This window comes from Cupressus sempervirens, chromosome 5, assembly GCF_028749045.1.
Source record: "Cupressus sempervirens isolate cs-2001-9-10 chromosome 5, ASM2874904v1, whole genome shotgun sequence".
Taxonomy (NCBI): Eukaryota; Viridiplantae; Streptophyta; class Pinopsida; order Cupressales; family Cupressaceae; genus Cupressus; species Cupressus sempervirens.
In genome coordinates, this window is record NC_143122.1 from 436,734,326 (window position 1) to 436,753,285 (window position 18,960).

Consider the following 18,960-nt stretch of genomic DNA (forward strand, 5'->3'; position numbering starts at 1 on the left):
CCCGTCTTCCAAGTTATGATAGCTTTTTCCGTCGCACTTGCGACGGACACACTTTCTATCACAATTTGCAATAGTAAAAGTCTGATGCATGTTCGATGGGAGCCAATTCATGGTATTGTCGCTTGAGCGGGGGCTATCTATTGCAATTTGATAGCCTACCATTGCAATTCAGGCCCAAATATAGTCGTGATTGCAAATTTGGTGTCCTTTCTCATTTCGAGTTAAATTTTCAGGAATATTTTGGTCTAGTAAGAAGGAAAAGAAATTGGAAAAATGGGATGATTCATGTACAATGATAGTATAGGTACTTGGGATTCTAGGAAATTATATGCGGGATAGGGTAATTCTTCCACTATAAACTCATCACATGTTCATGTTAGAAATAGAGAAAACTAAGAGGGGGTTGAATCAGTATTCCAACACTTTTAGCCCAATAAAATATTTTAGCACTTAACCATATACATGCGTAAATGAATAAACTAGAAAGTAAAGTACACAACACCAAGAACTCATAACACCATGATTTGTTAACTAGGGAAACCTACGTCAAAGGAAAAGCCTAGTGGGGATGGTACCCACAAGATAGTGTACTATTCTAAAAATTCTTTGTGAGGAGAGTTGGCATTATTAAGAGTTTCTTACATACATTTAGTACATGAGTCCTTGTTAGAGGAGTAGACCTTGTTAGAGGTTTCAACCCTACTAGGAGTTGTATTACAATGGAGCTCATTCTTATACAATGATATTCAATCTATACAAGAGTTATAAATACTATACCAAATTTTATTATACTAATAGCTTCAATATCTTATTAGTCCTTTGTGTATCTTGCATATACTTATGCCTGTGCAATAATGATTGCATCTAACCATCAAAACATCAATTTACCATCATACATGAATCTTGCATAAAATAGCATTTCATAGTTGTACTTTGCATAACCAAAATGTCCTTATATACCTTTCAAGTTATCTTGTCCAATTGCCATTGAAGATGAATGTGGTAAACACTTATCCAAAATATAATACCAAAACTTACTAGCTAAGGGTTAACATCAAGGATGTCATCCCTACATTTCCAAGTAATTGAGTTGACAAGGCAATTTAATTCTTTAAGCCAAAATGCTCGATCTCTGTCTTATGCTCTGTACTTTACGATAATGACATGTCTTCAAATTTTCATACCAAAACATATGTAAAATGATATCTTAACACTCGAAAACATAATTACACCATATCAAACTCCATCAAATAATATTGCAAAGTTGTGGCCTTTAATATTGATCCACTGAAGCTTACTAATTAAAATTGTTCCTCTATTGTCACTAATCGTGTATCATACTTAGGCAATTTTCTCATCAACCAAAAACCAAAAAAGTAATTAATTCTATGTAACCTTACATGTAGTATTGTCATAAATGAAAACATCTATGCATTCATATCTGTTAACTTTCTGACAATCTCCCCCTTTCGCATTGATGGCAACACTAAGTGAAATTTCACTGTATCAGAACTATCAAAATGTAAAAATTGTCCAAAAACTTATCTTGGTCAAAAACTTAACCAAGAAAGTTCATATTCGTAATTATACTTCCCTTTTCTTCATATTGTCATATTGTACTTGCCTTTCTACTATCTACATGCATATTTTTCACTGATGTAACTCTCCCTTAAACATCAAGGCAAAGGTGAGTGAATTATGTACAAGTCCAAAATTGATTCCTCCAAAAGGACATCATACAAACCTTGAGATGTTTACAAAATTCTTCCTTAGTATCTCAAACTCATTGTCCCAAGTTTTCTTCATATTCTTAGCTAATCATAGCATGCCATAAATAGCATATGTGGCAATTTAGGCTCCATGCAAATCATTTGACCTAAATACCGAATAAGTCTTCTTAGAAGACTCCAATAGTTGTAATTGCTTTTGCATCATCTCAAGCTTTGATATTTGTTGACTTTGTGATATTTGTTGACTTTGCAATAGTAAAAATGTGTTTAATAGTTTGTCCCTTTCTCTCTATAAAACATTGATAGCATCAAAATATTTACTTACTGCCCTATCCATATCAACTATACTTAGCAAATTCATTAGCTAATTTCTCAATCTTTTCCTTGTCATCTTTGTACAAGTAATCTATACTTGCTTTCCTTCATTAACATGTCCTTTGACCTCATTAATGTGTTCATCAATCTTTTCAACATCATTAGAAATATTTGCACATACCATATGAAATTGATTTCTTTTAAATTGTCTTTCTACCCTAGCCTTCGTAGATTCCACTAGTGATGTGTATCGCGTGCATCAAAGTCTTCTATCACACTAGTAAAATTATCTTAAACATTGTTACCTTCAAGTGTTATTTGAGATGGTAATATCTTATATAATCTGTCAAGTCCTTGTACTAGTATCTATAATGATAAATGAAGGTTTACCTTCATTTGTCATATATTTAATCTATGACTCAGTAATAACCTCATCCTTTTCTTCCTTCTCCTTGTCATGTTGATCATCATTAATATTATGTGCTGGATTAATAGCCTTTGTCATGATTTCTTGAATATCTTCAGTATTCATCACATTATCCATAAAAGAATCTTGATGTTGCTCTTTATCTTCTAAGGTTGTATCAAGTGTAACTTGGATACCAATCACAAAATACGAGTTGTTTCACTATGTTATAGAACTAGTTGACATCATCAATTTCCTTAGTATATTTAATTGATGGTTATCTTATAGATAAACAAATGGACATGTGTAAAGGCTCACTAACATTAACGATGCTTGAACTAAATTCACTTAGAACTTCGACTAGGGTTTTAGTCTCTTCTACAAGCTCATCATATAGTCATGCCATCATCTTCACTAATCTCATCTTGGTCCTCATCTTAGGTCTAGGTTTTTCCAAAATCCTCTTTATTTCATCAAATATGATAAGTGTACAAAGCTCACGTGATTTTGTTTTTTCTTATTTTCTGTCTTCCTTCAAATCATGTTGCGTTCTTACCCCTAATTTGTCATGGATGGGGTCTAAAATGCTACCCTTAATCTCTACAAGATTTATTTTGAAATGCAATAAGTACTTAACAATGGAATTTTTAATTTTTGTCAGGTCATTCTCAGCATACCTTATGTAGTATTTTTCAATCTAATCCAATTTAATTTCATTCTCCATCATTGATGTGAACTTTATATCAGGCTTCCATTTCTTCCTTTCTTCCTCAATTTTTGACTATGCAATCTTTAGAGTTATTGTTGTCTCAGTTTCTTCCTTAGACTTATATGATTTCTTGCCTTGATCCACCTTATTCTTCTCTATGACCATGGATTTCTTCGAGCTTGGTCCTTGAGCCTTTGTCTTCTATGTTGTAGGTCTTGTCGGTACCTTCTCTATTTGTTTATCTATCTTCACTGTGGCAGGATTCCTTGCAGATCTCCTTGTGGCCTTGTGAGGTTGAGGTATGACCTCAACTTCTCCCATCTGGATGTCTAGTGTATCTAGCACGTCAATTATCTTTGTAAAAGTATGATTGATTGATTTTGTGTTTCTGCTCTCCAATTAGACTTTTGAAGGAACTTCACTTCTCTTTTTCATTATCGCCCATTCTTTTTTACATATTGCTTCATTTTTTACAATCTTTTCAATAAATTTTTCCAGTTTTCTCTTTCTTGTTCCTCTATATAATTACTCTCTAAATAGGTTTAATTTATCCTTGTAGGTTCCCCATATCTTTGCTTCCTTGTCTCTAGAGTAGGCAAGCATTACCTCTACATATTGTTCCAAGATTTCTTGCTTAGATTTATAACCAAATGGGTCGATGAAAGTCTATATCGTCTTAACAGCCTCCCTATAGGGGAAATATGTCCCAACCATTAAAAAATGGATTATGCATCTCTGCTTCATTTCTCACCTAAATCCGTTGAATATACCAAATAAGTCACTAGTAAAATATCCTTTATACTGCATGTAGTGTTAAGTTGTCAATTCCATAGTTGGTTATTCATCAATCCATGCATATGGGTGCATGATGGGAAACTTGTGCATAATATGGAAGAATATGTGCAATATTAGTGAACCAAACCTAAAAGGTTGACTCGTATCATGTGTGGTTCTCCTCAAGCTCTCAAAGATTGTTGCCTTAGTATTTCACATATGTCAAAGTGTTCTCTCTCAATTACCATTTTATATGTTGTCTAAATCACTCCTACAGATATTGAGTTGTGTTTAATACTGTAATGCATTTTATATCCTAGAATCTTGGTAGTTATACTTACATTTTCTTGTGTAATGTTTAATAAGGTCATGGCTCTTTTGTCCAATTTTGTTCCAATGTTTATTTCTACCCCCTTCTTGGCCATCTTAATAGTAATTGGTATTATATTGGCATTGTCTAAACCAATAGCTAGAAGAATTAGTCCCTTAGTTGTCATGAAAGGTTTGTTAACTATCCCAACAAATTCATCATGTATTCTGCTCAATACAATCTTTATCTATTTTGGCTCATTAGACTCTACACAATCCATGTATTGTAGAATGTTTAGGTTTTGAAGATCTTAGAACTCGGGTTTTAAGGTCTTATCCTCCTTGTATATCTTTCTATGATCTTCCCAAATGTCCTCATTGTCTATGATCTCAAATTGACAATTTATATATACCCTTATGTCCTCTACATGCAATACTCCTTCAAGGGTTTGTGACAATGTGACTTTAGAATCCTCTTACATATATTTGAACAAGTGTTTCTTAAACAAGTATTAAGGTCTATCTTTAACATTGTAAAGTTAAGGCATATCCATGACCTAATTACTCTAATTAATAGTTGTTAATGCTTGAAACAGTGACTTTAAAAAGCGAAAATACCTCTTAATCAATCTTGTCTAGATCTTTTATAAACAACCTTGAAATCTCCACAATCTCCTTTTAAGTCTTTAGCTCTAGCTCTCCAAGATTTTTGCTAGCTCAAAAAGTGATAATAAACTCCATTTTAACCTTTAAATTCTTAGCAATCACTTCTTCCATTAATGTGTTTTCAACATAGTACAAAAAAGTTGATAACTTTTAATAGTATATGTTCAAAATCATGATGAACATCCATAATTCAACATACACTCCTATGAACATAGGTATAGGATCCATATTGTCGTATATACCTCCCATTTACTTTGCATACCTTAGTTTGGTGAATGCAGGGTCTCATGATTTACATACCTTAGTTTGTTGAACGTAGGATCTGATGATTTATTGGTGAAGTGCTCCCATAATAGCTATAATAGCCATTTGGGTTGAATATGAATATTTCATGCTTGGCAGTACCCCTATGTTCTTTGCATTAACCTGATCTTTTTGTTTACATACCTTGATCCAACATTTCCTTTGTCCACAAAAGTTTTATCAATGCTTTCATTAAGTATTATACTAACAATATTATTCCTTCTTCCAGCATAGTTATTCATTCTACCATTATGTATTCTTATGACGTCTACAAATCCATTGAAACCACAATACCTAGCTATGTGACCCAAATTATTGCAATTGTAACATGTTGAATTTCCATACCTTGGTCCATTCTAATTAACTTGCAATCTATAATCCTTGTCTATATGTACAAAATTATTACATTTGTAGCATGTGACATCATTTGAAATTATATTGTTCATTCCCAAATGTCTTCTTGATATCATGTTAGATTGCTCACTTGTTATTCCATTGGAATGTTGATTAGGTTTCTTGCATTCATGTGATTTGTGTCCATAAAGCCAAAAATTGAAACAATATCCAATAAAAGGTTTTGCATTAGTATTACATTTACAATCTTTCTTCATGTGCTCATTACTTTTGCAAGCATAGCATCTTCCCTGGAAAGTTTTCCTTTGTTCCTTAGGTTCCTTAATCTAATATGATATCTGATTTGGATCTTGTATAGGTTCTCGATTAATTAAGTTTTCAAATTTCTAACAACACTTTCCTTCTACATATATAGTCTCTTTCATATCTCCCTTAGGCTTTTGCGGCGTCAATTTTTCATCAAGTTTATCAGTAGTTGAATATAACCTATCAAGATCTAAGTTCATCTCAACAAGATCACCCTTTACAATATTGCATTTCACTAGTTCTACCTTTTAGATCTACTTTAAGTTTGTCTTTCTCGGATTTGTTATCATCTGATATCTTGACCAACTTAAGTTGTGTAACTTCAAGTTTATGCTTCAGTACTTGATTTTCTTTCTTGAGTTTCACAACCATGTCTGATACATTGATATGCTTAGCTATCTCTATTAGTTTTGACCTTGAAACATCAATCTTATCATTGATTTTCTTAATGTAATCTTGTGCATCCTTGAGTTTAGTATTTATTCTCTCCTTCTCATCATTTGCTTGATCCAATTCCTCAAGTGTGTCTTCATAGTTGTCTTGTAGATCTTCTTTATCCATTGGGATCTTCCTCAAATTTTGGAACTTCTTCTAAGTAACTAAGTTCTAATACCAATTTTTAGAAATAGAAAATACCAAGGGGGTGGGGGGTGGATCAGTATTCCAACACATTTAGCCCATTTAAATATTTGAGCACTTCGCCAAATGCATGCACAAATGAATAAATTGAAAAGTAAAGTATACAACACAAAGAAACTCATAAACACCACAATTTTTTTAACTCAGGAAACCATGGTGCAAGGAACACCTTGGTGGGGATGGTACCCACAAGATAGTGTACTAATTTGAAAAATACTCTATAAGAAGAGTTGAACCTATTAAGGGTCTATTACATACATTTAGTACATGAGTCCTTGTTAGAGGTCTCAACCCTATTAGGAGTTGTATTACAATGAAGCTCATTGCTCATACAATGATATTCAATCTATACAATAGTTATATATACTATAACAAAACATAGTGTAGTAATATCTTCAATATCTCATATTCATGTGTGTTTCCTGTCTTTAATTATGCCTATGCAACAATTGATCGTGTTTAACTATCAAAACATCAATCTACCATCATACATAAAGCTTGCAAATGATAATGTTTGCTAGTTGTACTTTGCATAATCAAAATGTCCTTATCTTGATTATCATGTCTAATCGGCCTTGAAGATGAAATGTGTTAAACACTTATCCAAAAATGTTACCAAAACTTGCTAACTAAGGGTATGTTTGGTAGCAAGAATACAAGTAGAATAGTATATGTAAATTCTTTAAAAAATTGAATTCTTTGTTTGGATGCACCAAATCAGAATTGGAATAGGAAATGAAATAGGAATACATATTCCAATTTTGGCCCAAAAAGGAGCTTTTTCAATTCCACCTAAATATGTGGAATACATATTCCTATTCCAATTCTATTTATCTTAGAAATCATAAATTTTGGGTCCGTGAATTCCCCATCAAATTATGGTTGAACCAAACAAAGAATAGGAATATGTACTCCCATTTTCTATTCCAGAATAACTATTCCTATTCCCATATTTATATTCCCGCAACCAAACAAGCCCTAAGGGTTACCATCTAGGATGTCATCCCTACATTTCCAAGTAATTGAATTGAGAAGGAAAATTCAATTATGCAGGCCAAAATGTCTAATCTTTGTCTTATGCTTTGCACTTCCATAATGACATGTCTTCACATTTTTATACCAAAATATATGCCAACTAATATCTTAACACTAGCAAACATAATTCCATCATATACAAACACCATTATTTCATATTAAAAATGTGTGGCCATTAATATTGATCTAGTGAATCTTACTATAATTTAACCTTTGTTGTCAGTAATCATGCATCATACTTGAGCAATTTTCATATCAACTAAAACCCAAAATTGTACTGAAGTCTATGCGACCTTACTTACATGTGTTGTTGTAAATAACATCTATGCATTCATTTCTTCCAACTTACCAACAATTTCATGTTCTTCTAACTATATAATAGATGTTAAAGTAGTCATTGTGCCAGTTATCATATTCTTTGCTCCTAGAATATGTTGAAAGGTTATGAAGTCAAATTACTTCTTTAGGTCATCAATCATTCTTTTGTAGGGTATGAGTTTCTTGGTCCCTTGTCCTGTATTCATCATTAGTCTTATTGATAATAATCTAAGACTCTTCATCGATATGTAGTTCCACTATCTGCCATTCAATTACCATTTTTGCCGCATTCACCAAAGCTTCATATTTAGAAATGTTATTTGTACAAGGAAATAGTAACTTGTGTGCTCTGGGAATGGTATCCCTCTCTGGTGGTTATGAATAGGAACCCTACACCCAAACCATGTTGGGTGAAGGGACCATCGAAGTACGTTTTCCATGAATGCTTTGTGAGATGCATGATGGATGTGTCTAGGAATTCTATCTACAATAGTTGTTCATCCCGTAAAGGGAAATCAGCTAGCTAGTCTATACTTACTTTCCCTTTTATAGCCTTATGGTCAACATATTTAATGTCAAATAGTGTGAGAGTCATTATCCATTTAGCAAGCATTCCTATTAATGTGGTTATGTCTAACAGATACTTTAGTGGGTCTATCTTTACCACCAGTTGAATGGAGTGCGCAAGCATATAGTTTTGTAGCTTTTGTGAAACAGAGACTACTAGAATACAAGCCTTTTCTATATTGTTGTAGTTAAGTTCATATGAGAGAAAGATTTTATTGATGTAGTATATGGGGAGTTCCCTTCTATTTTCATTCTATTGAGCTCGGAGTATCTGTAATGATGTCGTTATTACAAAGATATAAAGTATCAAGAGTTTTCCTTGGATAGGAGGCATCAACATTGGTCGATTAGCAAGATATTCCTTTAGCTAATGAAAGATCTTAGCACACTCCCCATTCTATTTCCATGTGACTCCCTCATGGACTGTTTTGGTCAATGATTGTGCTTAATTTTCCAGATGAGAAATCAACCTCCTAATGGATTGGAATCTCTAAGAGTCCTAATATTTCTAAGAGGTTGGATTTCAATGATAGCTTTTACTTTTGCAGGATCAACCTCAATGCCCTTGGCAGAGACATTGCATCCTAGAAACTTTCAAGATGTAACCCTGAATCCACACTTCTTTGAAATCAGCCTTAGCTTTAAATATTCTATTTTTTCTAGGATTAAGCCAAGGTCTGATAAATGTGTCACTATTCTCATTGATTTAGTTAAGGTGTCATCAACATAATCCTCCATGGTTTAATGAATCCATGGTTTTGTGCATCATATCATTAGGGATAATGGTCATTTCACGTTGATATGTGTTTCCTACATTTTTAAGCCCAAATGGCATGACATTCTAGTAGAAGGTACCCCATGCACATGTGAACGTAGTCTTTTCTTGGCCTTCTAGAGAAATATTTTATTGATTATAACCATTAAATACATCCATAAGATAATACATTGCATATCTAGTAGTCATGTGCACTATCATATCAATATTAGGCAGTGGGATGTAATCCTTAGGACATGTTTTATTTAAGTCTCCAAAATCAATGCACACTCTTATTTGTTTGTGAGCTTCGAAAACTAGAACAACGTTTGAAATCCATTAAGCATGGTTTATTAATCAAATGAATCCAGCTTTTAGCAATTTCTCTAGCCCGGATTTCACTAACAATGCCCCATGTGGATGCATCTTACAAAGATTTTGTCTCATAAGTTTCACACCATGAAAAATTGATAAATGTTATGTTGCATTATTAGATCAAGACCTAAACTTGGCATATGAACATGGGTCCAGGAAAAATGTGGTGGTTGGAGTGGAGATGGAGTTGAACAAGATGATGAAAGTTCGAACGAAAGTGGTTGAATTCAGGGTCTTCCTTTATCACTGCGTGGTTTGTGGAAGTGGGTAACCTCAAGAAACTCGTGTGCACTTGGTGAAGACCTTAATGCTCACTAAAATGGGGATTCTGGATCAAAACCCTTCATTTTGTACCGAATTTAGAAAAAGTACACCTCTGTAGAAGTAAATTTTCTCACAAATTAGGTGCACCATAGAATTTTGCGCACCTGCGACCTTGTGGAGCTGCGCACTTAAATTTCTCAAAACCTCCATAAATTTTTTGAACTTGTGGAAAGTGCAGAATTTTGCAAAAGCACAGAATTTTGAAACTTTAGCAAATTTTCCACTTTTTCCAATAATCAAAAGTGCGGCCCTCCTTTTAGAGCCACTTCTATTGAGCTGTCGTTATGCACGATGCTAAACGAAAAGAATTCTTGCGAACTCCTCTCTTGAAAAGCTGATCTTGTGAATCAACTCCAAGGTTCCAAGTGATCTTGTGACCTACTAGAATCTGTTCAGTTGAAGATAAATGTGATTGTTCATGAGGAGGCCTTTGCTGGTTCATTTTGATTTCGGATGAGATGAAGAATCTACACACTGCTTCAAAATAAAACATGCAAGAAAGAACTATGGTTTTGTATTTTTATGTTTTTTTATGAATGCAATCTAACAACGCAACTAGTATGAAGTCTATTCTAACAAGGGGGTTAGTAAAGAAAATAAAAAAACTTTAAAGCAAACAACATGAAATTAAAATCCTAACGTACATAAGCTATGGAAAATGACACGTTTGCGAGTTAAGCTTTCAAAGAAATTGGTGGATAACCAATGAAAGGAGGAGCGACGCTTCCTTGATTCCACTAATGCAATCGTCAGTGAGAAACACAGCGATCGTATGATATTTCACCCTTCATCAAATCGCAAGGCCACAAAAAGTGTGCTCATGCGAGACGAAAAGTTATGCAGGCACAATTGGATGATTTCTTCTCAAGCTAGTTACGTGAGCGAAATTCATCAAAACCGTAGTACACACCAGAACTAAAAATTAGCACAACCAGAAACAAAGCAATAAACTTCACAATTACATGAACATACATCCACAAAACAATGACACATTTAGGCAAGAATTACTACACTCCAAATGCGAGCACCAAAAGCATAATTTTATTGCAAAATAATGACAGCCCCAATTACATATTACAATGGAGTATTTAGTATTTATAAGAAATCGTCTCCTCAATTTGTGTTGAGAGTGAGAGATATCTTCATGCAATAATATGTTTTTAATTAATAAAACAAACTAATTATATACAAACTAATAGTCTAATTGGTGCTTAGTAGGACTCTATCCATTTTTTATTCATTAATTGGATGCATGAGCCTTTACATGTCAAAAAGAAAGAATTTATGAGAGAAGAAAGAATAAGAAAGCCTTCAATCGAAGTGGAAGTGTCTGGAAGTGCCAAAAATGGAAGTTGATCCTTCACTGACTGTTTGACGAAGTTAAACTGTCATAAAAATGTGTTTCTGATGCATGGAAAGCTCTATTTTTGTAGTTGGCAGTTAATTGTCGGCGCACTTCTGTAAAATCGAACCTACGCACCTCAAAATGCTCCAAAATCTCAAAATTTTACTGTGTCGAAATTGAAATTTTGGCTTTTGGGTTTTGTTCCCCTTTATTCCAAAGTTATGTATGGATGTTTGTCCTTAAATTTCTCTATAATCTCAAAAAATTTAGCTGAATCCGATAAATCTAGAGCTTCATATTTATCTTTGACCTTCTATCTATAATTGTCTACCTCAATTCGAGTCTCAGCAAAATCCTCGAGTTTGGTATCCAATTCTAATAAGGCTTCCTCGGTTCTAAAAGCTTGCCGGATGTCTTCATCATTAGCAGCTTCCTCAAAAATCTTCCTGAAACTCTCCACTACTACTTCTACAGGCAATAACTTCTCTCGTTCCTCATCTTCAAAAATCTCTAAACATGCATCATTATAATACCTCTTTGCTTCAAAAATTTGCTCTCGAAATTGGTTCTTAAGCCGATGGATCTTCGTGTGTAATGTTTCCATTACTTTATTACTATACACAATCTTCTCTATCCAACTGTCAATCAAATCTAACTCTTTTGTTGTATACACATCTACCAAAATCCTATATCTTTGCCCCTTTATTGTTTGCAAAACTTTCAAGTCTTTGCTCCAAGCTCGTACTTCATCCATAATGTTGAAATCCTGTTTCAAAATCGCTACCATCTTATTCACATTTTCCTGCGTAGCGTGCAGTAACTTCAAGTTCCCTTGGATGATCAAAACACCCTTCTCTTCAAAACTTCCCCACCACTGTTGAATTGCTTTCAAAAATGGGTCCAAATGCACCCCTCCCCCTTCTCTAAGTATAGTGTTTAAGGTCTCCTTGAGATGCTCGGGATCTAGAGGACCAACAACTTCGGCTAAATATCCTCTTAGGATCTCATTTTGCCTCCAAAATGTTCGAAATTCAACCTCTTCTTGTTCCATATTCCTAAAAACCTCCTTAATCCCCATACTCACCATTAATCTAGTTGTATCCAGTGTGGGCCTCCCAAGCATGACCTCTTTGATTTGATAATCTTGTGGACTGAGGTGTTATGTATTTGTATCAGTAGGAGGGACGGTCACTTGTGCGAACAAATCCTAATCCTAGTACTGTTGAAAAATGGCAATGGTCTCACTTCATGTGATGGAGACTTAGGTTTATTCAAAATCTCAGCTAACTCAAAAATATCCTCCTCGTCAACGCGAAATTGCGATTTTGTACTCCTCATTATTTGCTTTCTTAGCCACCTTGGAACCCGTTCACCTGAAGACCTGCCTCTCAAGGATGAAGGAGTATGTTCGGCTACCTCCTTTCCCTTATCACTCCTCCTCGAAGTTCTTTCCCTTTGTGAGGGCTCTTCTTCTATAGCCTTTGTCTCCATAGACCCTATAGTTTGCAACTCAGTGCCTTGGGAGGCTAGTTGAGAATATTCTACCATTTTTCCTTCCTTCGACACTTCACCGGTCGCCATTTGTTGTGGCTCCTTCTCTTGTGAAGGTTCCTTTTGAACCTATTCTTCTACAGAATTTGGAGGCGGAGGAGTAAGTGAGCCTTTATCTATCACCGTGACCTGTGGTAGGAACAAGGGAGTAAGATCGGGACCCTATGACTCTAGCGGCATCTGCGTCCAGTCTTCCTATTGGGGTTCACCTGTAGGGGTATCCCTAACCTTGTCCCCACCCAATTATGTTCCCACAGGCATGAAATCAAAATCTGACATTTTGAATATTTCATCGCCCTCCGCATCCTGCTCATCCACACATTGTTGTACTTCATCTTTTGAAGAAGAAACTTCCAAAGGTTCCTCTGGGGCGGATGGCAGTGTGATCCTAGAACTTCTTCGCTTCTCTTGTTCCGTGGCTCTAGCCAGCCAAGTTCTTCTCTATAAAGGCACATTTTCCTCCTCATCTTCCTCTTCTTCTTCTCCCTAAGGATTAGTTTCAAGGACAAGTGGGCAAGGAACCATTCTTTTAATCACCATTTGCCTCGTCTTCATGTGGATCTTAATCTTTTTCTATTTCATGGAAGCAGAAGTGGATGTTGGTTCTATTTGCAGAGGAGGATTAGAGACTTGTTGGATTTCTTCCTCTATCTGGCCCAGGGCAACTGGAGGCAATTAAGGGTTCAACTGGACTTGAGCAGCTACAATATCCTGTGACCCTTGCACATATGTTTCTTGCTATTGAGGAGGTGCTTGCACTTCACCCTCTTCTATTTCGGCCCGTTGAGCAGAACACCTCTTTCTTTTGCCCTTTCCTTTCCTCTCTAGAGGGTGATAGTATCCAACTGGGCGGTCAAGTTGGTATACTATTTCTGGTCTGATAGGAGACTGGGTCGCAAAGGTAGGAATGGTAAATTTCTTTCCTCTACCTTTCTCTAGGTGAGCTTGCGTGTGAAAAATCACAGTATCAAGTATTGGATCAAGTATGAAATGGTTTCTTGATCCAATCCTTTGTCATCCTGATGACGTGCCTTGCCTGATGATTAATATCATCACTCTCTTCCCTGTCAACCTCAACATTCATTATGGGTCTTTCTCCAATTTTGTCTGAGTTGAACAGAGGATCCAATAGCTCGCTAGAGTCTTGTTTCAGTATCTCCTCTAGAATCTAAACCTTTAGAGACTTTTCAGCCAAATACAAAGTCATCTTACAATAGTCCCTGATACGGACATCATAGTCATTTGTTGCATTCATCTAGTGGTCCTCAATGTTCCCTTCATTGTGGAATTCTTTGCCCACTAGACTCTCAACTTTCTTGATATTGTCAAAATATGGCCTGGGAGAATTGTATTAAAGAGGATATTGCTCCCTCCCATTTGAAAGATGGAATATCCTATTTCTACTTTACTTGATATGGTCCTATAACCAGGGGCCATGTCCAACATGGTCTCCGTTGCTTCCTGACCCTGTCATATGCAGATTCAATCTGTAATGCAATCTCCAATAAAACCAGTCTATCATAAGGATATCTAGGGAGCTTTTTCGGGTTGACAATCGCACCAGCTACCCGTAGATACATGAATGTTTTGAACTAGATGTAGTAGGCCCCAAGAGCTATTATCTATGCTATTGCATCATCAGATAACCTTTTCGCATAGTCTCCCTCTACGAATCGGATGATAGCAAAGATGAATACATCATTCACGATCCTATATTCTTTTCTCTATCCTGAGAGCTTCTTCCTCACCAATTGAGGGTATACAATGTACAGCCAGGCATTGGAATCTTGCATGTTGCCCCTTTTGTACAGTCCAGGTTAATTTGTTGCCCTTGTTGCTAGCAATTATACCATGTATGAAGTCATATAGAACTTCTCCTTGTCTTTGAATGTCGCCAATTGTTCGCACAAGTTTTCACTCAATGTGGTGGCCCAGTCAAGTGGCATCCTTGTTGTTTTGATCGTCTCAATGAAATTCACCATGAAAACAATCAGGTGCCCAGCTGTCGGTAGACCCATGACTCTATTCAGAAGAATGATAGAGTATGCAATATCTTCCTTCATGTACCCCCTTGTCATATCCACCTTCCCTAGAGGAGTCTTCTCAATAAGATAGGAGGATTAGATGATCTTAGTTGTCTCACTTAGGTGTTCTATATACCACCTTTCTACTGCCCCATAAGAGAGTCTTATGAATTGATCCACCCTAGGGAGATGAAAGACCCTTTCAATATTGTTGGGTCAGAGGTCAAGTACAACTTCTCCTATCACGCTTTTCACCACCCTTTCCTCAGGAACAAAGTGTTGTACCAGTGTCATGATTAACTCTAATGATTGCACTGATGTTGGGTGCGAAGCTGCATTCACTAATCCTGATCGGATTAATGCAGATACCAAAGCTAATCTCTCTATGGATTTGTTGCAAATTCTCAAGAATTCTTCTAGATCAGTGTGTCCCAAATTAGTATCATTTATTTCTATGTAATCATCTGGAACCTTGATTTGGACAGAACCCCTTGGAACTTGAACACAATGAGTTTCGGTGCCATTTTCTCGCCAGATGAACATGCCATTATATCTGCATGACAAAATGAGAATGTTCGTAAGTTCAAAATCAAAATGACAAGATAGTGTTTAGTCTTATTCTAGAAAATAAATGCGTCAAAACATCCAGATAACCTCTCATTTCTCAATAGAAAAGACTTTTAAAAAATAAGGTGCACAGGTGCGCACCTCTTTTTTTTTTGTTTTGCAATGTATTTAGGGTGTGCGCACTTACACACCAAGTTAGTTTTTTGAGGCTTTGTGTTATGGGGTGTGCGGATCTGCACCAGATCGGGTGCGCACCGCACACCCCTTTCGCATGTTGGCATGTGTTTATGGGGGGTGCACAAGCGTGCACCAAATCGGGTGCACACCACGCAGCCCTTTTTTTTTTATGTGGAGTCATCTTCGCAAAGTAGAGGTTTTGAGGGTGTGTAGTCATGCACCAGGCCAGTGTACTACTACGTACTCCACTTTTTTTCTTTTGCAACACACCTTAGTTTGTGTGCATAGTGCGACGGGTTGCAAGCTGGGCCAAGTGCGATTGTCGGCACGTGCGGAGGGCGGAAGTGTATTTGCCACAGAGGTAAAAAGAAAATGAGGTAAGGAAAGAAGGGGGTGGGGGGTTTATATAACCCCCACCCACCTTCAGTGGTGCGCAAATGCGCATCTACACATCACCGAAGGTGAGCGCACTTGCGCACCCTGGGAACTACACAAGTGCGCTTCACTTTTTTCTTTTTTTTTACTTTTAAAATTTTTGATTTTTTTTTTTTTAACTTTTTTTTTATTTTTCGATTTTCATGACTTTTCAAAAAAAATCTTTTCAAAAAATTGACTCCTTAGCAAGATCCCAAGACGCGATTTTGGGGACTAGGTAAGACCCCATTAATCTTTCTAGAACTCGGATTAGGAACCTCAGACCCAAAAGAACTCAGTAGGGGGTCCCCATTCCTACTAGGGAATGGGGCGTGTGTTGTGAAACCACAACAAATAGCCCCGAAAAAAGGAAGAAATGACAAAGGCATTTCTTCATCAGTAGACATTCTTTCAACGTGTGTGAAACACAAACCAAACTTTGAACACCTCGAGCGTGTTTCGAATGACTTTGCAATCAAAACTTCAGGATCCAAGACCTACAAGCTCAGTGTGTGATTTGTGTGTTCATTCCCTTCGACATCTTAAGATGCAGTCCATTTAAGTTTTCTAACAACTCAGAAGAAATCTTCCACCCTTCTTGGCTCATTCATTAAAAATCTTCACGAAGGTTGTTTATCGATCACTTGCTTGACAAGATGAGAGAATCAGTTTGAGGGCTCTTAGCAAGGATTCTCGTTTAATTTTCTAGCAAATTTTGAATAATTGCTCCATGTAGTTCACTATTAATGAAGCAACATTTTGGTACAGGATACTTCGCTTTGAAATTGTATCTTTTTGCCTTTTCAGATCTTTTAGAATCCTTCAGTCTTAACACTATCCTTTTCCTTTTATTTTTCTTTTATTTCTTCTCTTTTTTCTTTATTATGATGCAGTCCATTTAAGTTTTCTAACAACTCAGAAGAAATCTTCCACCCTTGTTGGCTCATTCATTAAAAATCTTCACGAAGGTTGTTTATCGATCACTTGCTTGACAAGATGAGAGAATCAGTTTGAGGGCTCTTAGCAGGGACTCTTGTTTAATTTTCTAGCAAATTTTGAATAATTGCTCCATGTAGTTCACTATTAATGAAGCAACATTTTGGTACAGGATACTTCGCTTTGAAATTGTATCCTTTTGCCTTTTCAGATCTTTTAGAATCCTTCAGTCTTAACACTATCCTTTTCCTTTTATTTTTCTTTTATTTCTTCTCTTTTTTCTTTATTATGTATCCTGACTACGCTTAGACTGTGTAGCAAGGACATCAGTGTCATTTCTTGGATTCGATCCTTCGTGAACATCCCTTGCGTTCCTCTTTTAGAACATTTTAGAAACCCTCACACCAAACAATGATCTTAGCAACCCTTCAAGAAGACCCCTCCTGTTTGGAACAATTAGGGTTTGGATCATCCCTTGCCATCTTCAACCTTAATTCGACAACACCTAAGACAATCAATTCTTAAGTTTGCAAGGTGTTGAGAACTCGTTGATTTAGAACCCTGAATTTAAGACTGAAAGGCTCCCTATTTCCACAAGCAACGTCTGTTGCTCAGTTGGTATAAGACACACAATCAGTCTGAAAGGCATTCTCCTACGTATAAGACACACCATCACTTGATTATATCCTGAAAATTCATCTAAGAAAGACATCATTTTTGAACCATTTACAATTTGTAGAACCTCGTCTAGTGCGGGTAAAGGATAATTGTCCTTTTGAGATGCCATGTTCAAGTTACAAAAATCAACACAAAGTCGAATCTCTCCAGTCTTCTTCCGTACAGGAACCAAATTAGCTACCCATGTAGAATGGAGGATGGGGAATATGATCTTGGCATCTAGTTTCAACGGGATGTCATGGGTTATAATCTCAGGGTCATATGTCTTTAGTTCTTCGTAGCTCCAAGCAATAACATCTTTATACTCAACAAGTAGTTTGAGCATATCTTCCCTTTCTTGTGTATTGCATGTCTTCCCTAGCTAGACCATTCTCGAATCTTCGTCAGTTCCTAAGTTGTATGCATCACACTCCTCGATCCCTTTTTCTTGGGTCGTTCTTTTATTAAGTGTTGATTCATCACGATCAAAAATGTGTTCTAACTCAACCATCCCCTTGGGAATGGTGTTAGTCTTTAAATTTAGGATCCCATTTTCATCTTCAAGTTCATCATCCTCAAGTTTGTCATCCGGATTGTTGTCAATTTCTTGCCCTTTAAAGTGGCCATTACACATGATAAGTTCAAGTATGTGTCGATCGTCCTGAAAGACTTGAAATTTTGTGATATTGTGTGGAATAGATATAACAACACCTAACTCTACTGAAAATATTTTCAATTTCATTCTTTCGACTGGTTGTAGTGCACTTGCTAAAATAGCGAGAGCGTCTGCCACCATGTTCTTCCTCCTTGGAGTGGACCTTATGTCTAAAGCTTTAAAATCATTTAGTAAATCTCATACTCTCTTCCTGTAAGAAAGTAACCTTTTGTCGTTGCAAAAGTATAACAATTTTACTTGCCAAATAACCAACTGAGAATCTCCTTCGATTACGAGAGCTGTAACTCCTTTCTCGAGTGCAAAGAGAGGTCCTTGGACCAATGCTTTGTATTCTGCAGTGTTATTAGTACATCTAAACTGTAATCGATATGCGGCGTAAAAAGACCTACCTTTTGGGTTAACCAATTCTATACCTGCGTCAGCCCCTAATTTCCATCTGGAACCGTTGAAGCGAAGTGTCCAGATTAGATCTTCCTTGGGCTTTCTAACCTTGTGTTTGTTCGTTCTTAACCTCTCTTTCACCTAAGAGTTAAAAGATTGCTTCTTGGGAACCCATTACAACTTCTCGCGAGGTGGAATTTATGATTCCCCTTTATAATATGTTGATAGAGGAAATGTATGTTTTTCTTGTTTGTCTTGAATCTCCTCCATCAATTCTTTAATTTCATCTATTTTTGGTTCAGGGTGAACGACAACCGAAGTCAACCCTTGGCCTTTCATGTACCGTAT